The sequence below is a fragment of the Homalodisca vitripennis genome, unplaced genomic scaffold (assembly GCF_021130785.1).
Source record: "Homalodisca vitripennis isolate AUS2020 unplaced genomic scaffold, UT_GWSS_2.1 ScUCBcl_8316;HRSCAF=16380, whole genome shotgun sequence".
NCBI classification, from domain to species: Eukaryota; Metazoa; Arthropoda; class Insecta; order Hemiptera; family Cicadellidae; genus Homalodisca; species Homalodisca vitripennis.
In genome coordinates this window covers 1-24,415 of record NW_025784428.1, presented here as the reverse complement: position 1 = coordinate 24,415, position 24,415 = coordinate 1, and the positions used below count along the sequence as shown (strand labels likewise).

The window sequence follows — 24,415 nt, the reverse complement described above, 5'->3', positions numbered from 1 at the left end:
AAAATAAACATATGCTATCGACTAGGAAATAATTAATACATATGTATTTTACAGATTATTCCTGCACGATATATAATACCTTTTAATGTATATAATACAATTCAACGTAAATAATACATAATAAAAAAATCAATTCCCTTTGTGTTTTCGAGTTAGACTCACAAAAACAATTGTATTGGGAAAGTGTTGTATCAGTAAACATTTTACTGCAAGGCTTACTATGTTGAATCTTTTTTAGGTAAAGAGGAATATTTGATATGTATTTGTCATTAAAAGTTGGCTTGGGTTCTTTCACAAATTCAGCTATAATCGCAGCTATTCATTATCATAAAATATCAAAGAAATGTATGTGTACACTTAAGCATCAGTCACTAAATATGTTACACAGGAGGTGCGTCTGATTGTCGACCAATGTCGAAACCGCAACGTTACGGATGCAATGGACCGGGAGGGTGACAGACGATGATGATCTGACGGAAGTGCCAGGCTGTCACCGCCCTACCACCATTTAGCAGTCAGCTCAACGTCCACACTCCCTCCGCTTCAGATCGGAGGTTGGCGGATCCAACCGTTTCTCCCCGGACAATAATGGTTAGAGCGCGGCGCCCAAAGGGGTTGGCTTTAACGGATGTAATCAAGAATATATTCTACAATGGTCAAGTAAGTTTTGTTATTAACAATATTTAATAAGCACTTAAAGTTATTTAGTTTTTATGTTGTATAGGTTTTTTTTTAGATTCCACACCTGCCCATTAAATAATAACTTGTAATAATTCTCCTCATCATTTGTTAAAGAGGTTTTGTGCGTATTAAGTGACAGCAAATATATTTATGTTATTAGGAATATTCTACAATGACTTCCAAGATGGAGACGGTTTTGTGTGTGGCATCTATGTCAGTTTACACATATTTAAGTTTACTTTACGAACGCAGTAACTCCTTGATCAGCAATATATGTTTGTGATGACAACGTATGTCACTTAGGTGGATGTTTCTTGTGAACACAATCGATGAGCTGTAACAGGTTGTGAAGCTACAGATGGCCTCCTATGTTTTACCATAACAACTAAAGAAACAATTATTGTTTCGCTCCATTAGCTACCTCTCTAACAGGCTTGGTACTATATTTATTTTGCAATAATATTTTGTTCCTATAACTTTTATTAACAATTTTTTTAGTAATGTTCTACATAGTTAATCAAACATTCAAGCACAGAGTAATCACAAAACTTGTTTCAAAAGATTAAAATCGTATTGATACAACAACGTTTGTGTACTATATAACTGGATTAGTATTGGTTGGCGGAGGAGTTTGGCGAAGCCACAAGATCGATGGTAATAAGGCTCAATATCACATGGCCGGTAACATTGACTCCCCTCCCAACACTTCTGTGTTTCGTGTGGCTACCGTACTTATAGGCTTTTGTATTTACTAAGCTACTAATAACACTATAAACATTAAAAATTAGATATTTGGTGTTATGAAAGATAGTTTTAATGATATTTTTTTTTCCTTTTGATTTTGTTTTCTTCATTTTCTTTTACGGAATACGTCTACGTAACTTTACATCAGATGGGTAACATTACAGTAAATAAAGCTGTATAGCACATATAATTAACTACTAAATCGATATTAATTACAAGTACCATAATTTGGATAGGTTATACCTTTTAAACTGTATAGTCATTGTGGACCTGATTTAAAAAAAAAAACATGTTTAATGAATGGTTGAAGTATACTGTGTGAAAAAGGACACATTTGAGAACCCACTATTTATCCTTATCCACGGGGATATTCAAAACATGTTAAAATATTGATATCGTTTTGTTAACTACAAGCAACACAGTGTAAGTTGTGTCAGTATCAGTGACTATTTACAGAAGTTAAAGATCCTTGACTAACCCCTTATTGGTAATCTCAATTCGCTTAATTATATTGAAATGAGGAATTCACTCAGACAAATCATCTTCTCAAAGGAAGGTTAAAGCGGTGGTTTTAGGCACACACGTAAATAAAAAAAAGGTTTGCGTCATGAAACGTTGTGAACGTGTACCGTGGTGGAAGCGAGGCGGACAAAAACCACAAACCTCCAGAGAGTCCGGGGCGTGTAAACATTACGAAACTTAGATCGGGAATGCCTGCAGTAGAATGCCAGGTGGGCCACAGGAGACACTAATACAGCCCCTGGGTGGTCTGGCAGTATTTTGTGCAAAACATATGGTGATCTCCGTCCAACAAGAGACTGGGGAGAAAATTATACGTGCGTGTGCTAGTAGCTATGCATATCCCACCAGTAAGTGCAATCCTATATATTAACGTTAGACTTAATTTATCAGGATAAGGTGTGAAATATGCCACACCTTACTTTAGAACGTATAAAAGTATTCGTGTAAATATTTTACGCGTACTGCAAGTTTAGACACAGATCATATCGTCTTTATGCAGAACACCAAATGTGAAACATATGTTAAGTCTTAGATAATATAAGTAGTTATGTTTGCCGTATTTTTTCACAGCTGCAAAAACTCGATAATTGAACAACTTTTGATATCTTACTGATAATATATAACAATATAACTGATGATCAAATAATGGCACTTGCATAAATAAAACTGTGCAGGCTACAATTTATAAGGGTTGTATTCTATCTTATCCCATATCTATATTTCAGATTTTCCATATAACGGATGATGCTCTCATTAGGCGAATTGACGCTATATGTTGCCCTCTCTAGAAGATTAAGTATTTTCAAGCTAATAGGATTGTAACGCTAGTGATCTTGTTACAAAGTGATGAAAGTAGTTTTATATAACATATAATAAGCATACTTGTCGATCCTGATTTTGTCGAAAAAACTGTTTTAAAACAAACCAACGGAATTCCGTAGTGTGTCTTTGTATATGTTACAACAGTTGCAAAGTATTGGAATTCGTAACACGTTGGAAATAAAATAAATGAATCTTATAGTAAACAAAGAATACAAATAAATTGCGGAGTTCCATGGGGAAATAGTTTTCCTAATTTCTCCGTGGGCTTGGTTTTTATGGAACTCACGGAATAAACACTAGTAGCCTGTTTGAAATAAAACATACCCTTTTAAAAGACAATAAAATTTTGTTCCAAATTTCAATAAAATAAATAAACGTTAGTGATAAATAATTTTTCACCTACACCGAGTTTTCGGAATTTGTTTAGCGTTATTTCAGTGTTTAAGTGAGAGAGGATGGGTGAAGACTAGAATTTAATTCTTAGCTTACCTATCCCATTTTATAAACGTTTAATACTGACATTCAATATAATATTTTAATAAATTATGAATTTTATAATAACTTTTCCCAGAGAAAAGTTAATTTTACATAAATACCACCAACCAACCACTACCACCAACCCACCAACTCGATAACACAATAGTGAAACAGTAAAGAGCTAACCATGATCTAATGAAAGTTATGTGTATATTATACTGTCTCCTTGGACACATTTAATATCAGATTCTCTTTAAACTAATTTAAAATACACAACATTTAAAAGCTAAAACCCTAATGTAAAGCAAGGTAAACATTATCATTCAAAATGTTATGTATTTAGAAATAAAATGTAATGTTATATTCCGATAATTTAATGCAAACGTGCGTTTAGTTAAAAACTTCAGCAATATTGATAAAATAAAAATAATAAAATCTTAAGACATTTTCTAATTGTTTATTCCTGTAAAACGAAATTTAATGTTACTATTGATAGTTTTCTCTCTGGCCGTTCTAGTAATATCTATCTGAAAATTGGGTATTTAAAAAGAAATCAATGGAACTGTTATTATTATTATATCAGCTAATAACTTGTCGCAGATAGTGGACTTGGCTGCACCCGCTATGTTCAAAGGCTCCATCCCCGGATGTCCTCTCACTCAAGCCGCATGCGGGACATGCTCACCTTGGAGCGTATGCGAAGCTTCTCTTATGTTTCCCGGCCATCGGTGTAGATGTCGCCCTGGCTATTCGGGACCTTCATGCTCCTCACCTACCGTGCCTTCAACATTTCTTCAGGACAGCTTCGTGAAGTTTGCTCTTAACTTTGAGCCCCGTCGGTTCTCAACCACCCTCCAGTTGCGGTTCCGCACGCGTGAAGAGACTGGAGAACTATTTCGTCTGGTGGATCAGCACCATCGCGAGTACTTAATTCTAGAGGTTAGTGTCTGTCTAGTTTATGCTTTTTTTATTACCCTTGATATTTTCATTATTAATTAATCAAAGAAATAATTTTTAGGTTAAAAGAGCAATCCACACCTATTCCTTCTTGTTCAATAATAATTCATGGCTACCACGTATAGTTTCGTTACTCCAAGATCGATGGAACTAGTAAATTCTATTTCATGACGTATTAAATTTACTTGTAAGAATTACCTGTCCACATATAAGTTATTTCATATTAAAATAATAAATATAATATGTACTGTAGGAGCAAAGAAAGGTTTATAGTACAGTAGACCCCCGCTTATCCGAGTCCGGATTAACCGAGGCTCCGGGTTAGCCGAGACCTTTAAAGACAAAACATGTTTTTTAAAGATAAAGCAGTTGCAGTACAATATAAAGATACTGCGTGTGTAAATAGATGCTATATCAATTTGTAATGCGTGTACTGTAGTTGTTGCTAGATCGACTAGTGATATATTAGAATACGCATCCTCTTGGTGAATAATTAAGAGTTGCTAATTTATGATAGGTAATCCGACGTTTATTGTAAGAAGGCTTGTCTGAGCGTAGAATATAGAAATGAACTTTCACTGAGTGCCGCTGCAACGTTGCCATATTTCTAGAACGCCACAGGCGTTTTTACTGCTAGTCAGTCACACAAGTTACTTGGATGAGTTCGTTTCGTTTCGTTATTTTTGTTACTGTGGTCTAATCGGGTTGTTAGCTTTGGAACGTGTACAGTGTTAGTGTTACAGTATGAGTATAAAACGAAAAAGGCGTGTGATTTCTTTGGAAGAAGAAATTAAAGCATTAACACGTTTAGACAATGGAGAGAAATTAAAATGGTGGCTGCAGATCTAGAAGTTGGTTTTTGGAGACGGAACCGACAAAACATTGAGAAATTTGTGAATAAATGTGTGAGAGGGGGGACCGGTATATTGTAGAAAAACAACGAAGAAAGGCAAATATAAGCTGACATCAGAAGCCTTGTTTATATGGTTTACTGAAATGCGCAGTTTGGGCATCGCTCTAAACGGCGTAATACTACAAGCGAAGGCGAATTTCGCAAAAAGTTTAGGGATTGTTATGACAGCTTTACATCCAACGATGGACAGTTACATAGGTAGGGAAAGTGGCACGGTACTATGCAGCTTAATATTTTTGTGAAAAATTATCGGCGGATTCTTTAGAAACTGCAAAATTTCAAAATAAATTGGCAGAATTTGTTTTGAAGTCTGGTATAGGGCACATCTGACAAAATATTTCCTGCGATGAGACTGGGCTCAATATGTGTATGCTGTAGACTAAAGCTTTGGCGGCCAAATCTGAAAAATCCGCTCCATGATTTAAGAAGATCAAAGAGTGTGTTTCCAATTCTTAGCATGCTCCAATTTGTCAGAAACATTTAAACTGAAACCTCTAGTGATTAGAAAGGCCCATAAACCCAGGGCCTTTAAACACATCAATGTTAAATGTTTGTCTACCATGTACTGAAACCAATAAAGTGCATGAATAACAGCTAGATATTTAAGGAATGGTTTTATAATAAGTTTTCCCTGTTGTCGAGGAACAAAAATAAATGTATCAACAGAAGACAATGAAAGCCTATCTGAATTAGCGCAACTGGCTAATCAGCTTCCTTGTAATCAGTAAATAGAAAATGAAGATATCTGTATGGGGTGGAATGAAGATGTTCAAATGGACCTTAGTGATGATGCAGTTGTGCACCATTGTCAACAATCCGCAAGAGCCTGAAGAACCTGACACAGATGATATCACCCCTAAAGAGTCTCATTCCGATGGACTGAAGGCGATCGACACTGCCATTGCCTACACCGGACAGCGAGAGTCCATGCCACTTGACCTCCTAACACTACAGCGGTCGCGCTACATCATGGCGGCCAAAAGGGGAAAGGGTTTAGCTCAAAAATAAATCAAAGACTTTGTCACAACTTCAAAGATTTTTTACACTTTCTATATTTCTGTATATTATATAATAACTACTGTTTGTATGTAATTGTAAATAGGAATTTGGCACAACTATAGTAATTTATTTAAAATCCAACATGTTTGTTGTTATTTATAAACTATTCCATATTGTCTCTGGATTATCCGAATTTTCCGTAACCGAGGTAGTTTCGGTCCCACTCACATCGGATAAGCAGGGTTCTAGTGTATAGGTATACTTGAATGTATATTAATATCTAGACACTTTTACAATATCTTAAATAAAACATGTAAATATTCAGAGAGAATGGTGTAATTTTAATTCAAGAGCACGTAAACATTCTGCGTTCAATGGAGCAACTATTTGTTACTAGAAAATTTTTTTGCTTTATACTAGAAATATAATTAGTCGAGGGTTGGCTGTTTATTAGAAATTAGTGCAGGGTCAGTAGTCAAATAAGAGAAAACAGGGACTTAAAATCTAAGAACCAACAGGTAACCAGTGGAGTACTAATTAACCAACAACTTGTTCCACAGTGAGTTGACAAGTAATCTGAACAGCCACATGTGTTGTGGTTAACCTCAGCTCTTGATCCTTTCTTTAGACTCCAGCGCTCACTCCCAGCAGAGAGCGTCGTCAATAGTGACTATAGTTACTGGTACAGTAATTGACCACACTTAACAATTACAGCGTGTTAGAAATTGTTCATGTTTGAATGAAGAGTTACTACGATACGTCTATTGTCTGTAAAACTGGGAGTGCTTTGGATTTATCACCCTACATTTAATATTTTCGGTGGTGAGTCTATGATTCACCTCTTCATACAAAGATACAAATCACTGTACTCTAGCTTTCTCAGTTACAATATCAAGGGAATGCTCTCTCTTCCGAGAATTATTACAGTTTCATTATAGCATATAAATACAAGTACTGCTTTATAATTTCATAGAAAACATCGTGCTTATTACTGAAAACATCTACAAATCAAAAATTATTGAATGTTTCATAATTGGTACTTATATTATTTTAATTATGTTGGGTATAATTGTGTTTAGATAATTGACAAAGCAATCCAGGTGAGGATGAATCTACACGGTTTAAGACCAAGAGAGGAAGTGATCAGCTTGGATCATGTAAATGTCAGTGATGGAGCGTGGCATGCAGTAAAGGTAAATTTTGAAATATTTTGCAACTTAATATACTTGATTTATTTTACTTTATTAATGCAAAAGGCTAGTTAAATTCATAACGACGAAAAGTACTACTAAGTTATATTGGGAAATTCAACAAATGTGTAATTTTTCCACTAGGTCAGTCGCCACGGATCTACACTGATACTCCAGCTAGATGGGGGGGAAGGACGGAAGTACAACGAGAGTTTCCGTTTCCGGGGACATCAACTCTTCACAGTCGACAAACAGGAGGGGGTGTACGCTGGGGGCCCCCAGGACCAGCTAGGTGCCAAGTTTAACTCTGTCCTGACTGGATTCAACCAAGGTAAAGTCGGCTTTTATCAAACGATGTAAAAATACTATTTAATAAACTTCTATTTGGTATAAGCGTTATTTATGAACAGCATCATGAAACGCTTGAGAAACAATTACGTTATGTTTATAATGTAATTTTTATCATATGAGGTTAGTAACGTTATGTTTATGTTAGAAAACTATTATGACTCATCCATTCCTTTGCAGATTTTGAGAATTTCCGGTTTTTGGTTTCTGTATTTTCCATATATGGCATAACAATTTATTTCTAAGCAATTTAGATTAGAAGTATGTCACAATTATTAAATTACTCCTTGTATATTATCACATATTTTTGCATACACTTTATAGTTACAAACATTTATTCTTTTAACTCATAACATAAACCAATAATTTATAAGTTTGCTTAGTTGTTTTTAAACCGTGGGTAAGTGGCGTTCAAAACAGTGTTTTAATGAAATATCAGAACAGAAGATGTTATAAAATATTTACTTACAATTTATCGTTTGTTCGTCAGAATATATTATTCCTTTGCTAAGTCTCATTTAAAACTTGTTTTCTAAGAGTATTTTTAGGGTGGCAAATTAAGTGTGGATGGTCATGATGTTAAATCTTAAATAAATTTGTACTATATAATTTGGACATACTACTTGTTATTTGTTCAAGATCGGTAAATACAAATTACTCTCTTATAGGTATTTTTTTAAAATCTGTTACTCTACTAACCTAAAATCTAACATAAATATTTCAGATTTTGTTTTCTTTTAATGATAAGTAACTTGATTTTAATTGAACTTTTAACTACAGGATTATAAAATGTAGCTTTTCTAAATATGGAATTAGAAATAATTTCTTTATTTTAATATGTAAAAGCACTACGTATTTAGAGACTAAACTATTACAGTAAACATTGTGAGTTTTTTTAAAAATTTCATAGATATTTAAAGCCAACATCTCGATGACAGGTTGTCTAGACGATATCCGACTGGACGGCCGTCTGCTCCCCTTCCACCAGGAACCAATGGGAGCCAGTGTGGACAAGCCTCTGTAACTCGCGGCCTCCAGCGACACTGCCATTCCAGAAATGTCTGTGCCAATGTGAAATGTCCAGACACTTTCTTATGTCAGGATATCTGGAATGATCACATCTGCTCGTAAGTTATTTGCAGCACGGTTTTAAAATAAATGTATGTATTTAATTTTTCTGTAGAGTTATTCTATTAGATCTATTTGTTTATAGTATAAGTAAAGATCTAACGTTTAAATACTAGTTTATCACATTTTTAAGTAAAAAAAATATATTAAGGAGACCGTTTTTTATTCATTAAAAATTAACTATAACGCATATAAGAATCACTATTTTTAGTTCTGCACTACCAAAAACCAGTTTTTTTTTATTGATTCATTAAAACAATTACAGTATGATTTTTACGCGTTATATTGATTTGCCTCCATTTTCAAGCGGGCTCCAATTTTATTAAAAGTTGGGGTTAAATGTTAGCTAACTTTTCCATAGGTACTGCAATGGACCTTATATATGCTACTACGTTACTCCATTACCACAACGTTCCTGTTAGCTTCTTTAATGACAATGAGTATAATTTATATAGGCTATAACCACATCTCTATCGTAATTGTATGGAATTTCCTTATCCTAGCACTGCAAAATGAAATATACTCTTATATGTAAATGGCAAGTAGAAAGATGTCTGCAATTTTTTTAATTGAACATTGAGTAAATTTTATGGAAAGTCGTATACATTAAATAGAAAAGACAACATTACTGACATTTTTATGTCTTTGAGAATATAGACCTGATATTAATTGGAAATATTATACATGTATGCTTATTATTTACAAACACGATGACATAAAAGAAGATAGTAAAAATTTTTACTCCTAATACTTTTACTCTCAATAATATTGCATGTAATGAGATAATGTTTTTTTATTCTACTACCAATCGTTTCTTAATACTTGGATAACCACAACATACGTCTATACTGTAACTATAATATCTATTAGAACCACAATCATGGGACATCTAATAATAATTATCAAATGCCTTAGATGTGGAGATGGAAAAGTGTCGACAAGTAGAGGATGTGAAGATAGAGATGAATGCCTCGACAACCCTTGCTTGAACGGTGGCTTCTGTGTAAACCAAGAGAGCAGAATACGGTATCGTTGCGAGTGCCCCGAGGGATTCTGGGGTCAGAAGTGCGAACTGGCCCAGGAGCGCCAGTCTATGCGTCTGGGCTTCGGAGCACTCTTTACCATTGTTGGCTTCATCATGTTTATACTAGGTGATCATATATTGTTATATAATGTACATACAAATCTTTGCAAATCATTTTATAACTACAGAGCATTTCTAATTATCAGATTAATGATTATAATATCTAAAACTCAATATTAAGAGTCTTATGATAATATAACCTGATACATTAAAATAAATACTGGAACTCTATTGTATGTTTGTACATAACTAACTATTTATAAATTTGCACGTTTTGACTAAAATGTTACGTTAACTTTCACGTGCTAACATGTTACGTTACTTAAAATAAAACTAAATATACATAAAATAAAATCTCGGTAAGATTCATGATCCTCTTATATAAAGCTCAGAAGATTCAATTTTATAAAACGTTATACAAAATAATTTAATTTAAGTAATTAAAATTTTAAAGTTATTTTTTAAAGAATAAAATTATGTTTCTTCTCTTAATTTCACCTGGAAACTATCACAAAAATATGTAGCTTTTTTATCTAGACGGACTATAAAAAAGCAACAAAATTCATGTAAAAGTGAAAAATAGTATGAAATACCTACATTATATCATCTGCCATCGACATTATGTGCAGAAATCTGTCCACAAGGATCTTGCTCTAAGAGCCGAGAATCTTTGTACAGACTAAATTTACTTTTACAATTATATTACACATTACTTACATTATAGACATTTATTAATTAACAGAAACATTAGCTATACCATATAAAGTTGATTAATAGTTAAATTGCTAATTCCAGTAACCAAAACGATGTTTTAAATTTTGGAAAAAATAAGCCGAATTTCTGATTCAGTATCATCCTGGATTAAACATAACAACTTTAAAACATTTTTTTGAAATAAAGCATTGAAACTAGACCTTCCAAAACTTTTGAGCCGGGTCAAATTCTCGTGCCCCTTTCGGTTTTCCCGACTCTTTTTTTTGTTGTTATAGTGTTTTATTTTGTTGTTGGTGTTTGCTCTCGTTGACTCTTCGAGGCTTTGGTGTCGTCTGCGACTGGATCGAGAGAGTAGCTACTTTCACTTCTGTTCAGACCGTTACTAGTGAAGTTTATTTTGTTTTACCCTTTTATTTAGTTTTGGGTTTTGTTTTGGGTTTTGTTCTGCCCCAAATGTCTGGCTAAACACGGCTGTGTCAACTGACGAGGTTCACGAGCTCCAGCTCCAATGTCCGCCTCTCCCATGATTCTTGGGCCGGGTCCTTACACCGGTGCCATGGCGGGCTACTAAGGTTTTCCTACCTGAGGACATTATTTCTCTGTGATACCCTGCTGTGATATTGTCTCAGTGTGCCTGTTATTTAAGTATTGTTATCCAGTTTGTTATCTAGTTTTAAGTAGTTAAGTTTAAGTTAATTCTATCCTTTCAGGAACCCGCCCTGTGCCACAGGACTCCGGGTGATTTTGGCTTTTCCTGTTTGAAATTTGGCGCTCTAAATTCTATCTAACCTAAATTTATAAAGATTTTTAATTTTATCCATAAGTCTGGGTTGACCACTTATAGTTTTGTTCTCCAGGTGCACCTGAGTAGGCAACCTTTCTGGGTAGTTTTGTCTGCGTTTGTCCCCTTGTTTTTTTTCTTCTCAAATATATATATATATATTTTCACTATGGCTGGCCATCCACGTTCTTTCTTTGCCTTTCCTTGCTCTCTCTCCGTGAGTCGGGCCCCGCTCCGCTCCAATGGGAGCACGTTCTTTGTTAAGCTAGCTTGGTACGGGCGAGCGGAAGCGGGGTGTGGCTCAGATGGTAGCAGAGCGTGGTTATGGCTTGCCAAGCGGTTTCCCGGGCTGGGAGCATGTAATGTTGAGTTTTGTGTGTTAGTTATTCCGTGTTTTATAGTATTGTATTTGTGCGGGGTTTTACTGGGTTTTTTTTTGCCTCAGGGAAGTAGGAGCTGGGTACTCTTATTGAGCCTCGTCAGTTGGTTGCCTTTTGAGTTGAGACTACTTAAGTTTAGTAAGTTAGATTTTGTTTGTCTTGAAGTTGATATGGCCGTCTCTTTGGTGCCTGAGTATCTCCGGAAGCCGGAGCTGGTTTTTGAGGTCGTGTCTAGGGGCAGCAGGCTCGGGAGGACGTAAAGGGGTTGAGAGCTCAGCTCAGGGCCTGTTTGAACTTAGAGAGGACATGGCAGGAATCATTTTGTTTGGAAGATGAATTAGCTAGCTGCAAGACTAGGATGGAAGAATTAGAGGATGACATTGATAGTGGGTCACTGCCTTTAACTGGGTCGGCCAAGGCTCGTTTGGGCTCCCAGATTATTCACTGGTGCGCCAGGGTGCAACTGCTTAATAAGGCTCCTGGACTCACCGCTGATATTGGTGCATGGGCCATTACTACTTCTGAAAAACTACAGTCAGCCCTGGAGAGTCTAGGTGAGGTTAGGTCCGTCAGAGAGGGAGGGGCCTCCTTTCAGGAGCCTCCTACTCTGTCAATTTCGGATTCTCGTATTGCTGAGCTTGGAGGAGCTGCAGGTCCTCAGGGTGTTGCTCCAGGGTGCCGAGATTCGGAATTGGTATCCTCTGCCATTTCTGCTGCAATTGGAGTACATCCTGGTACATCGGTACATCCTGTGTTCATGGATCATGTAGGTTGTGGGACGGTTGCTGATGGCCATGATGTCTCAGGTCTATTTAGTTCAGCCTTTGCCAAGTTGTCCCACCCACTGTCACCTATACTTCAGAGCATGCCCAAGGCCGATGGATTGGAGTTAAATCACCTCCTTGCTTTTCTTCAGGAAGCTTTCAAAATTCAGGAGTTTCCTGGAATGACCGATTTGGTACTTATGGAAATTTTAGCCCCCTTTTGCTTGAGACCACTAAGTGACCGCCTACTTGACTGTCTCAAGCGAAGAGCATCTTTTGATGAGTTTCATGTTCAAGTTATTGAATATTTTATACCTGGTCGTGTCATGGAGCGTTTGCGAGTTGAACGTATTTATCGCCCACAGGCACCCGGAGAGACGCTTAGTCAATTTGTCGGCGAGATACGAGGGGTGGCCCAAATACTACGTCTTGACTTAAGCGAAAGGCAACTGGTGGACATTATTCTGGAGGGAATCAACCTGGAGGACCGTTGTCGTTTGGTTTTCTGCACAAGACCCACGTCTTGGGCGGATCTAGACCGTCTCTGCATTGCATCCAGAGGAGTCCAGGATGCGGATTTCCTAAGGGAGAGATTGATGGGACATCTGTCCCAGTGAACCTCCTGGAAAGGTTCGGGTTTCAGCAGGGTCAGGGCAGGGGGTGCAACTCCCGCGTGGGCAACCCCCAACTTGTTTTGGTTGTAACCAGAGGGGTCACTTGAGGCGGGATTGTCCTCGGGAACGTGGGAGTTTTGGTTCCTCCTGACTAGTTAATCTTCCGGGACCTGGAACTGGACTCCTTGTTAACTCCGTCACTTCGGCAAGAAAACCTAATATTGTTAGTAATAATATAGTTGCCGGACTAAATATGTCTGGTGGAGTGATGTCTGCTAGGGTGAAGAACAGGGGTAATAAAGTCAAAATCTTGTAAGGTATCCACCAATAAGGAGACCATTGCTTCCTTGTCTGCATTGGGTGTGAGAGCGGGTTGCTCGGTTTGCCCACGTGTAGATGTCCTTGTCGGAGATGTGAACCGGAAGGCCCTTGTGGATTCTGGTTCAGCACGCAGCCTGATATCCTTGCGTTTTTTCCAGGAGTTGTCAGCCTCTGGTCTCATCCGACAGGTTGAACCTAGTTCTTTAATTTGCTGGACGGCGTCTCGCTCTCCTTTGCCCATCACTCATGAAGTCCAGTTTAAAATCAAAATCCACCATTTTTCTTGGGTGTGGCGGTTTTTGGTGGCAGGGGAGTTGTGTTTTCCTTTTATCTTGGGGGCTGATTTTATTCGGAGGACTGGCATGATTTTGGACTTGGGCAATGGCCGGTGTTTCTTTCGCTTTTCTCGGCGGGTGTCAATACCTTTTTCGGATGAATATTCTCATGGGGCTGCCGCAGTCGAAGCGGAGGGAGATAGGGTTTCCATTCCTGATCCGTTGGGGCATCTGACCGTGGAGCAGGCTGAGGCTATAAGGGGCATTTGTTGCCGCTTCCCAGAAGTACTCACACCAAAACTGGGTGTTACGAAGCTTCTTGAGTACGAGATTCGCCTCACTGATACCCGCCCGGTTCGTTCTCACCCCTACAAACTTGCTCCACCTAAAATGGAAACGCTGAGGAGCATCATTAATGAACTTCTAGAGAATGGAGTTTATCGAACCTTCTTGCTCAGGTTATGCCAGTCCCGCTTTCCTGGTCTCTAAGCCAAATGGTAAGTCCAGAATGGTCCTGGACTATAGAAAGCTTAATTCACAGATTGAGATTGACTCGGTACCTCTCCCCGATCTACATTCGGCATTTGATTGGTTCGGTAAGGCCAAATTTTTCTCCATATTTGACCTTAACCAGGCTTACCACCAGATACCTTTGAAACCTGAATCTCGTCCTCTCACTGCGTTCTGTGTTCCCTGGAATTTATATCAGTTTACCCGTGTTCCAATGGGCTTAGCTGTGGGAGCTCAAACTCTTACCCGACTATTAGACTCTATTTTCCATGACGTCAAGTTTAAATTTGTATTTAACTATTTGGATGATATTCTTGTATACAGTGAGAGCTTTGAAGAACATTTTACCCATCTGGAGGAAGTTTTTATTTAGGTTGCGTGGTGCTGGCCTTACCGTCAACCCGGAAAAGGTGAGTTTCGCCCAAAGTGAGATTTCTTTTCTGGGTCACCTTATTTCCACCCGGGGTGTCCTGCATAGATCCAGCTCGGACCTAGGCGATCAGGGATTTTCCCTCCTCCCAAAGATGCAAAGGGAGTTGCACGTTTCGTGGGAATGATACATTTTTACAGGCGTTTTCATACCGAATATTGCAGAGTTGGCCGCTCCTCTTAATCTGCTTCGCAAGAAGGGTGCTAAATCGAGCTACAGAACATTTGCCGTTCCCATAGGGTTGGCCGTGTACCACAGTTAGGCGCCGAAGCAGACAAAAGACCGCGTCCCATCTTGGTAAAATTCACCAGCTACAGACAGCGGAGGGAAGTGTACTCCAATAAAAAGAAACTCAAAGGAACAAAAATAACAATACGGGAGGACCTCACTGCTGCCAGGATGGAGACGTTCAAGAGAGCCACTAAAAAGTATGGGCCCAGGAGTGTCTGGACTCTTGATGGCAAGGTTTTCTGGGTTGGCAGGGATGGACAAAGGAGAGTCGCCACATCAGTAGATGACATTCCTTCCGCTTAGAAATTCCATACAAAAAAACACACAAATTTTATATTTAATTAAATTTTATTTTTTATCTAATTTACTTTTTTTTAAGTTTTATAAGCTGAATTGTATTCTATCTTGTTATGGATCGATAAATGACTATTTAATGACACATAAACTTAAATTGCAATTTATATGAGTGAATGTAAATTTTTAACGACTAACAATGCGTTTATAATTTAATGTAATATTTTTGTTTGTATAATACAATGCCAATTTAATATTGTTACACTTCCATATTTTGTCTTAATCTTATATTTTAAAATTATGTGTCAGGATAGCAAATACTAAATTTACTGTTTATTTATACATAATTTTATTTCTAAATTTATTTTTACTATATACTTATAGTGCATTGATTACATCACTGTCCTAACTTATGCAATTGTATTAATAATGTAATGTCAATTTAATATTGTTACAGATCCATATTTTGTCTTAATCTTATATTTTAAAATTATATGTCAGGATAGCAAATACTAAATTTACTGTTTATTTATACTTAATTTTATTTCTAAATTTATTTTTTACTATATACTTATAGTGCATTGATTACATCACTGTCCTAACTTATGCAATTTTATTAATAATGTAATGCCAATTTAATATTGTTACAGATCTATATTTTGTCTTAATCTTATAATTTTAAAATTATATGTCAGGATAGCAAATACTAAATTTACTGTTTATTTATACTTAATTTTATTTCTAAATTTTATTTTTACTATATACTTATAGTGCATTGATTACATCACTGTCCTAACTTATGCAATTTTATTAATAATGTAATGCCAATTTAATATTGTTACAGATCCATATTTTGTCTTAATCTTATATTTTAAAATTATATGTCAGGATAGCTAATACTAAATTTACTGTTTATTTATACTTAATTTTATTTCTAAATTTATTTTTACTATATACTCGTACTTATAGTGCATTGATTATATCACCGTCCTAAATTATGCAATTTTATTAATTTACTTAATCTTCTTGACCCCCTGGAAATTTTAAATATAATTTTGTCTATACTAATGAGCTTAGAGCTTTAAAGTGCTATAGATCATGGTTATGATCGTTAGTTATCATAAAATTGTTTGTTTTTTCCTTTGTATATATTTATTTCTGAAATCTGGTTTTTATGACATGTTGTATGAATGTAAGTGTGAGTGTGTGCGTGTACAGGAGCTCCTGCCGGTTCAGCTTGTGTGCGGTTGCCTGGTCGGCCGTGTCCCGCCACTGCTACCAGCGGATCCATTTTAGCGGATTCGCGCGGATGACGACCGCGGTCCTGGGCCGGCCCTCTCTTCCCTTCCTTTAAACGTGATCTCCACAGCTCAACTCCTGTCCTCAACACTGTCTCCTTATCAGAAACTCTTTAAAGCTACTCATATTAACGCTCAATCACTGCCTGGACATATAGACGAAATCAGAGAAATTTTTTCGGGATCAAACATTTGACATTATTGGCGTATCAGAATCATGGCTTAAGCCGAGTGTTTCGTCAAGTGAGGTGGCCCTCTCTGGCTATGTGCTGCTGAGAAATGACAGAATTCTAAAGATTGGTGGCGGTGTTGTGGTTTTATGTCAGAGAGGGTCTGAGGTGTAGGCTTTTGTCCGCATCTCCCTCTGAATACTCGGCCAGGCCTGAGTTCATGTTCATTGAAATTGGTTTATCTGTATCGGATGTTCTATTGATCGGTGTGTGCTATCGGCCTCCCAGAATAGGTCATCTGATAGACTTTGAAAATGCTCTCTTACACCACTTGCCCGGCTACAGTCGAGTCTTGATCATGGGCGACTTTAATACAAACTTACTAAAAAAGACAGATTATAATACTAGGCAACTGATAACAATGTTCGACTCTACTAACATGACTATACTGCCACTAGGCCCGACACATCACACTGCCGAGTCAGACACCCTTCTAGACCTTCTAGTGGTTACTGACCCCTCTGACGTGACGCATCTAGGGCAGCTTCCAATTCCAGCCGTTTCACGTCACGATCTTGTGTACTGTGTTATCAAGGTCAAAGTTCCAAAGCCAAAAATAAAATTTATTAAATACAGAGATTTTTAAAAAAAGGACGAAGCCTCTTTTATGTATGATGTTTATTCGTCCCCATGGCAGAATCTACAGACATTGCAATCTGTTGATGACATGGTTGAATCATTTAACACCACCATTCTGGGGCTATACGATAAACATGCACCAATTGTTACCAAAACGTATAACAAAGCGGGATTACCAAAGTGCCTTGGATCACGTGTGAAATTCTTAGCTTGATGGCTCAACGTGATTCCCTGTATAGGAGAGCTCGACGAGCTCGTGACACCCCGTTTTTAATGGTTCAATATCGACAAAATTAGGAATAGAGTCAAACAACTTCTACGAAATTCCAGACTGAGATACACACGTAAACTGTTTGAAAAGAAACAGACATCTAGTGATTTGTGGCGCAATGTTAGGAAACTTGGTTTGGGCAAAGACCGCGCTTCTCCTCTGATCCAATTACCCTTAAATGATCTTAATAACTATTTTGTTTCTTGTTGTCAGACTGTCAATACAAACCAAGTTTTCGGGATTATGTTAATGAACTTCTAAATATACCTATCAATCGGCACGAACATGAAAAATTTACTTTCAAACCTGTGTAACACAATCGGATGTTTTGAAAGCCATTCGCCGTATTGGCAGTAATGCTGAAGGGTCTGACGGCATTAAAATCCAATTAATAAAAAACATTCTTTTTGCAACTCTTCCAATAATCACATACATTTTCAACATGTCACTGAGACAAGGTATTTTCCCTTCACTTTGGAAGTCTGCTATTGTCCGCCCATTGAACAAGACCTCAGTTCCAACATCTTGCCAAGACTTCAGACCCATTAGTATTCTGCCTGCTCTATCCAAAGGCCTCGAAAAAATTGTGCACTGCCAGATTACTGATTACTTAACACGAAATAACATTCTAAATGATTTACAATCAGGATTTCGAAAAGGACATAGTACTGAAACTGCTTTGCTGAGAGTCACTGACGATATACGATTCGCAATGGACCAAAAACTAAGCACAATACTGACACTCTTTGATTTCTCAAAGGCTTTTGATTGTGTAAACTACAGACTACTATTGGCAAAATTGAGAATCATTAGTTTTTCAGAAAATGTCCTAAAAATGGCTGAGGTCTTATCTGTCTGGCAGAAGGCAGTGTGTACAGGTAGGTGACATACCATCCGACTGGCTGAGTGTTGAGTGTGGTGTTCCTCAGGGTTCCATACTTGGTCCATTTTTGTTTGTGTTGTACGTTAATGACTTGAGCACGGTACTGGTACAACTGCAAGTCCCACATGTATGCTGATGACCTCCAGATATATATCCACGTTAACACACACACCAAATCGATGATGGCATTACCATGATCAACTCTGATATAAAAAATGTACTGGACTGGACTAGTAAACATGGACTTAAACTAAATCACGAAAAAACTAAACCAATTGTGATTTCTCATTACCGCTCTCGATCTTTGATCGATTTTACATCTATACGTAACGTTACTGTGAATGGAACTGTACTACCTTATTACGACAAAGTTAAGAACTTAGGACTGACAATAAATTGTACTCTTAGCTGGACTGATGCAGTGGACAGAGACTTGTAAGAAAGTTTTTGCATCAATACATTCCCTGAAAAAAACTGCAGAGGTTTTTGCCGCTTCATATAAAACTGTTGTTGGTTAAAGTACTCATACTGCCTCATTTTTCTTACTGTAATAGTGTGATGAACGACATGACTGTGGCTTTGGGTGAAAAACTCCAGAGAACCACCAAAATTATTGTATGAGATATGCATTTGATCTCAGGAGGGATGAGCATATAACGCCCTGTTATATTAATTCAAAGATCTTGAAGTTAAATGACCTCAGATCAATAAAAATCTTAACATTGGTCCATTCAATTTTACATTCTGGCTTTCCAAATTATTTCTTAAACGATTTCCAATTTGTCTCTCAAAGTGGTGTGGATAGAACTCGCTCTGGTTCGTATCTGTGCTCCGCATGCCGTTGCACAGAACTACTGTATATGACAAGTATTTTGTAGTAACGGCATGTCGTCTGTGGAATTCCCTTCCTCGTACAATAACATCCTTAGAGAGTCGTCCTCGGTTCGTGGCGTCGCTGAGGGAGCACTATCTGGGGCAGATGGTTGGGGCGGGGTCGGCATAGGTCTCTTTCGCTGCGGTTGAACTGGCATGAGTAGTGTGTGTGCGTGAGGGTAGTGTGTTTGTAAGATTCATTACATACAAGTATATGTTATTATTTTTGTTTGAGTATGTGTTTAAAAATAAGTTTATGTACCTTTTTAATCATTATATATTTTTAGTTTATATTCTTCAATAAAGTTGTACTTTTTGTTATTCATATTTAAAATGTTTACAGCAAAATATTTAATTTTATTATTATTAAAAAATAAGAATATTTGTTATAGCTACTTTATGAGGTTAAATGTAAGAAAGGGCCATGAGGCCCTAATTTCGCCTCAAATAAAGAAATATTTCATTTCATTTCATTTCAATATTTCAAGTTTGAATGGGGTGAAACACAGCAGACGTCCATTCAATTGTTGAAAGAAGCTGTTTATGCAGCCTCCTGTGTTGGCTATGCCGGATTTTGGTCGAAAATTCGTCTTACAAAACTGATGCGTCCTCCTTGGCTATTGCGGCGGTGTTGTCTCAGGAGGTGGATGGCGTCAGGCAGCCAATTGCTTATGCTTCACGCACATTGACACCCTGTGAAAAAAAGAGTTCATCTGTTTATGAGCTGGAGTGTTTGGCTGTTGTGTTCGGGGATAAATAAATTTTCGAAGGTTTTTAGAACATAAAGAGTTTCTCCTTGAAACCGACAACCAGGCACTATCTTGGCTCCTCGCTCATCCTCGTCAGCTTGGGAAGATTGGTCGTTGGGTCGTTCAACATATCTTCCCTTAAATTTACTGTGCAACATGTGCGTGGCACGCAAAATATCATTGCCGATACGCTTTCTAGGATGTACCATACTCCCGGCGTCCAACTTCAGGATTTGGAGCCGGTATGTGGGGCTGTGCTGCTTGACTGTCCTCTGGCCTTTTCGGATATCCTCCCTCATCAACTAAATGATCCCGAGCTGGCCAATATTATCTGTGAGCTTCAAGGGGGAGGTGCCCACCCCCCGTACTTTCTGTCCCAAGGTACCCTTTGCTGTTCGAGCTAGGCAGCGGGGAAAGCCCAAATTAGTGCTGCCAAGTCTTCTTGTACCGATGGTTTTTCATTATTTCCATACCTCTCTCCGTGGGCGGTCATTTAGGTATACATAAAAACCATCGCGAAGATTATAGGGACCTCTTCATTTGGAAGGGCATGGATCGGGACATTGCGGCTCGAGTACGGTCATGTCAACTGTGCTCGTTAAGCAAGCCCGCCCAGAACGCTAAGCTGGGTCTGTTGTCATCTGAAGTGGCGGAGAGACCTCTGGAGAAGCTTTTCATCGACTACGTTGGGGCTTTCCCTCGTAGCAAGTCAGGTAATAAGTTCCTGCTTGTCTGTGTAGATGCTTTCTCCAAGTTCGTACTGGTTGTTTCCGTTACGAAGCGCCACAGCTCAGGCTCAACGACTAAGGTGCTCCGTACCAATCTTTTCCAACATTTCGGAAATTCCCGCCACTATAGTATCCGATAATGGAACTCAGTTTTTGTCCAATGAATTCAAGAGAATGTGCTTTGGGCACGGTATCCGCCATGTGACGACTTCGCCTTACTAATTCTGCGATCAGCCCTCATCCGCTTTCCATGCTAAACAATCACGAGACGTGGGACCAAGAACTACATCCCTTGGATTCAATTTGCTTTTAACACAGCTGTTCATGAAAGTCACAAGGCGGTGCCCTTCGAGTTGTTGTTTGGGTTTCCACCCAACAACCCTTTGACTAATATTTGGAGGATTGGGGACCTTCTGCCACCGCCTGGTACTCCTGATGTTGCTAGCACTTGGGCAGCTGCCCGGCGAAATCTTTTCAGGCCTAGGGAATTGCTGAGGAGGAAGTATAACAAGGGGCGTGTGGCTAACCCTTTCCGAGAGGGGGGAAACTTGTATATTGTAGAGCTCATTCCGACCAGTTCGGCCGTGGACAAAAGGGCTGCAAAGTTGTCTTTAGGTTTCTGACTCCGGTGACGGCTCTGTTGGGAGATCCCCAAACCGGCAAGGTTTATCGAAAGGCACATATTTCTCATCTAAAGCCTTGCCGGGGAATTCCTTAAAAGGGGAGAGCTTCTTGAGTTTCCTTGTTGGAGAGGGGAGTCTCCCTTTTGGTGGAGGGGGTGTCTGAGCCGGGTCAAATTCTCGTGCCCCTTTCGGTTTTCCCCGACTCTTTTTTTGTTATAGTGTTTTATTTTGTTGTTGGTGTTTGCTCTCGTTGACTCTTCGAGGCTTTGGTGTCGTCTGCGACTGGATCGAGAGAGTAGCTACTTTCACTTCTGTTCAGACCGTTACTAGTGAAGTTTATTTTGTTTTACCCTTTTATTTAGTTTTGGGTTTTGTTTTGGGTTTTGTTCTGCCCCAAATGTCTGGCTAAACACGGCTGTGTCAACTGACGAGGTTCACGAGCTCCAGCTCCAATGTCCGCCTCTCCCATGATTCTTGGGTCGGGTCCTTACACCGGTGCCATGGCGGGCTACTAAGGTTTTCCTACCTGAGGACATTATTTCTCTGTGATACCCTGCTGTGATATTGTCTCAGTGTGCCTGTTATTTAAGTATTGTTATCCAGTTTGTTATCCTAGTTTTAAGTAGTTAAGTTTAAGTTAATTCTATCCTTTCAGGAACCCGCCCTGTGCCACAGGACTCCGGGTGATTTTGGCTTTTCCTGTTTGAAATTTGGCGCTCTAAATTCTATCTAACCTAAATTTATAAAGATTTTTAATTTTATCCATAAGTCTGGGTTGACCACTTATAGTTTTGTTCTCCAGGTGCACCTGAGTAGGCAACCTTTCTGGGTAGTTTTTGTCTGCGTTTGTCCCCTTGTTTTTTTTTTCTTAAATATATATAGATATATTCACTATGGCTGGCCATCCACGTTCTTTCTTTGCCTTTCCTTGCTCTCTCTCCGTGAGTCGGGCCCCGCTCCGCTCCAATGGGAGCACGTTCTTTGTTAAGCTAGCTTGGTACGGGCGAGCGGAAGCGGGGTGTGGCTCACTTTAATTAAAAGTTCAACAAATTAACAAAAATATTACTTCTTCCAAAATATTTTCAAAATTACTACGGTTATAATAACTTTAATTCACACATGCCATTATGACACATTTTTACAGAGCTTCATTTCCAGAAATAATGATCTGTTGTAGATCATATCACTTGTAACAGTGAAAATGCAGTTTATAAATTAACCTGTCAACAATGCCCTAAAGACTTCAATGGAGATACATCAACATCCCTTAGGCTAAGGATAAACAATTGTTGGGTTGATGTTCGACATCAAAACACGAGTCTGCACATGTTATGCAACATAATCAAACCTTAGGAAATGTTTTCTCTCTAATTGGCACAACAGAATTTGCTTTGTTTCTTTTAAAATTTCTCTCTCTCACACACACGCACACATGTAATTATGTAATTTTGTATTTGAGTAAGTTTTCTATAGTAGTATTTATTTATTGTTTTTGAGAGTCAGGTTTCGATTTTTATTATTATTATTCACCCACACACACGCGCGCGCGCGCGCTCACGTACACATTATGTAACTTTTTTGAGTAAGTTTTAGATAGTAGTATTCCTTTACATTCATTAACAAGGGAACTACACTGTAGTATAAAATAGCTGACAGTACGTCATGTACATAATTTACCGTAATGGACGGTAAGTTGTCTTCCAAGATCAAACTCTAAAAGCAAATAATGTTTTAGTAAAGAAGACTTTCTCTTGTTCATAATGAAAAATTTCTATAACATATAAACGTATCTTAGAACCTAATATAAAAAACTTATATTAATATTTTGAATTAAGTCTTATGCTTTGGAATATGATATTAAGAATATTGAATTATAATGAGATTCCCTCATAATATTAATCAAGAATTAGTATTATTCAGTGTTATACTATTTTTCAGTGCTGGTCGCTCTGGTTGTGGCGTACAACAGACGAAGGGAAGCACCTACAATGAAGAAGCCCGGACCGGACGATGAACGTCAGGGAGAATATCATCAGTTATAATGACGAGGGAGGAGGAGAGGAACGACTTGAATGCTTTTGATCTTCTACCACTTAAGGTTCTTCCTGTTAAAGGGTTGAGCTCAGAGAACAAAAAACAACAAGGTGTGTTAGTTATCTGAGCCGCACAATGTGGTTAGGCAAGTTTTAATTAAGGAAAACTTTTTCAGGCAAGTCCAAGATCAAAGGTTTCTTACTGAGAGAATGATTTCTTCATTTATAGTGGTTTTGTACTTTTCTGAGCAACCCGACTCGTTTACAGTTCACTTTCCATGGACTGTTTCTTGTACATTGTTTGTAATACAAAGTTAATGATCAATGTAACTTTAAATTACATTGTATAGCAAGTACTTATTGTTTACAAATTCCATAAAATTTTAAATCTCTCAGAGTTTACATAAATTATTTTATGATTATATTGGATTAAATTAAATCATAAATTATGAACTAAAATAAATAGTGATTCTAAGGATAACATAAATCCTAACAAATCAAACAATCTAGGATATGTAGGACTCATTAGTTATTGATTGTTTTTATAACCGGTACGCAAACTTTCTTTCCAGTCCCAGAACTCGTTGAAGGTACGGGGTTAGAGGTCAGGATAGAAGGCCGCAGAAAAAGAGCTGATCTCGAGCACACAGCGCCGCCTTACGATGACCTTCGTAACTACGCTTTCGAGGGAAATTGTGATAGCGTAGTCGGTTCACTTTCATCTTTAGAGTCTTGTAAGTAAAATTTAATTCATGACAAGTATTTTAAGAATATATATATTTTTTTCTCCTCCATTTATATGGTTTAGGCTACAGCTTATTCTTTCTTCCGTGTTTGGTTATCTTTTTTTGCGTTTTTGCTATATTTATTTGGGCTTTTAAAAACTGTCTCGGGATGTGTTTTTCAGGCAGCATTTCTCCCTAGATTGTTTAAATTCTTCTCCATAGTTCTCTACATGTCCTGATTGAC

At 37.8% G+C, this 24,415-nt stretch overlaps 1 pseudogene; it reads left to right on the top strand.

Moving 5' to 3' along the window:
* Window positions 1-588: 588 nt before the first annotated feature.
* On the top strand, window positions 589-24,180 carry LOC124374410 (annotated as a pseudogene).
* The last annotated feature ends 235 nt before the right edge of the window (window positions 24,181-24,415 follow it).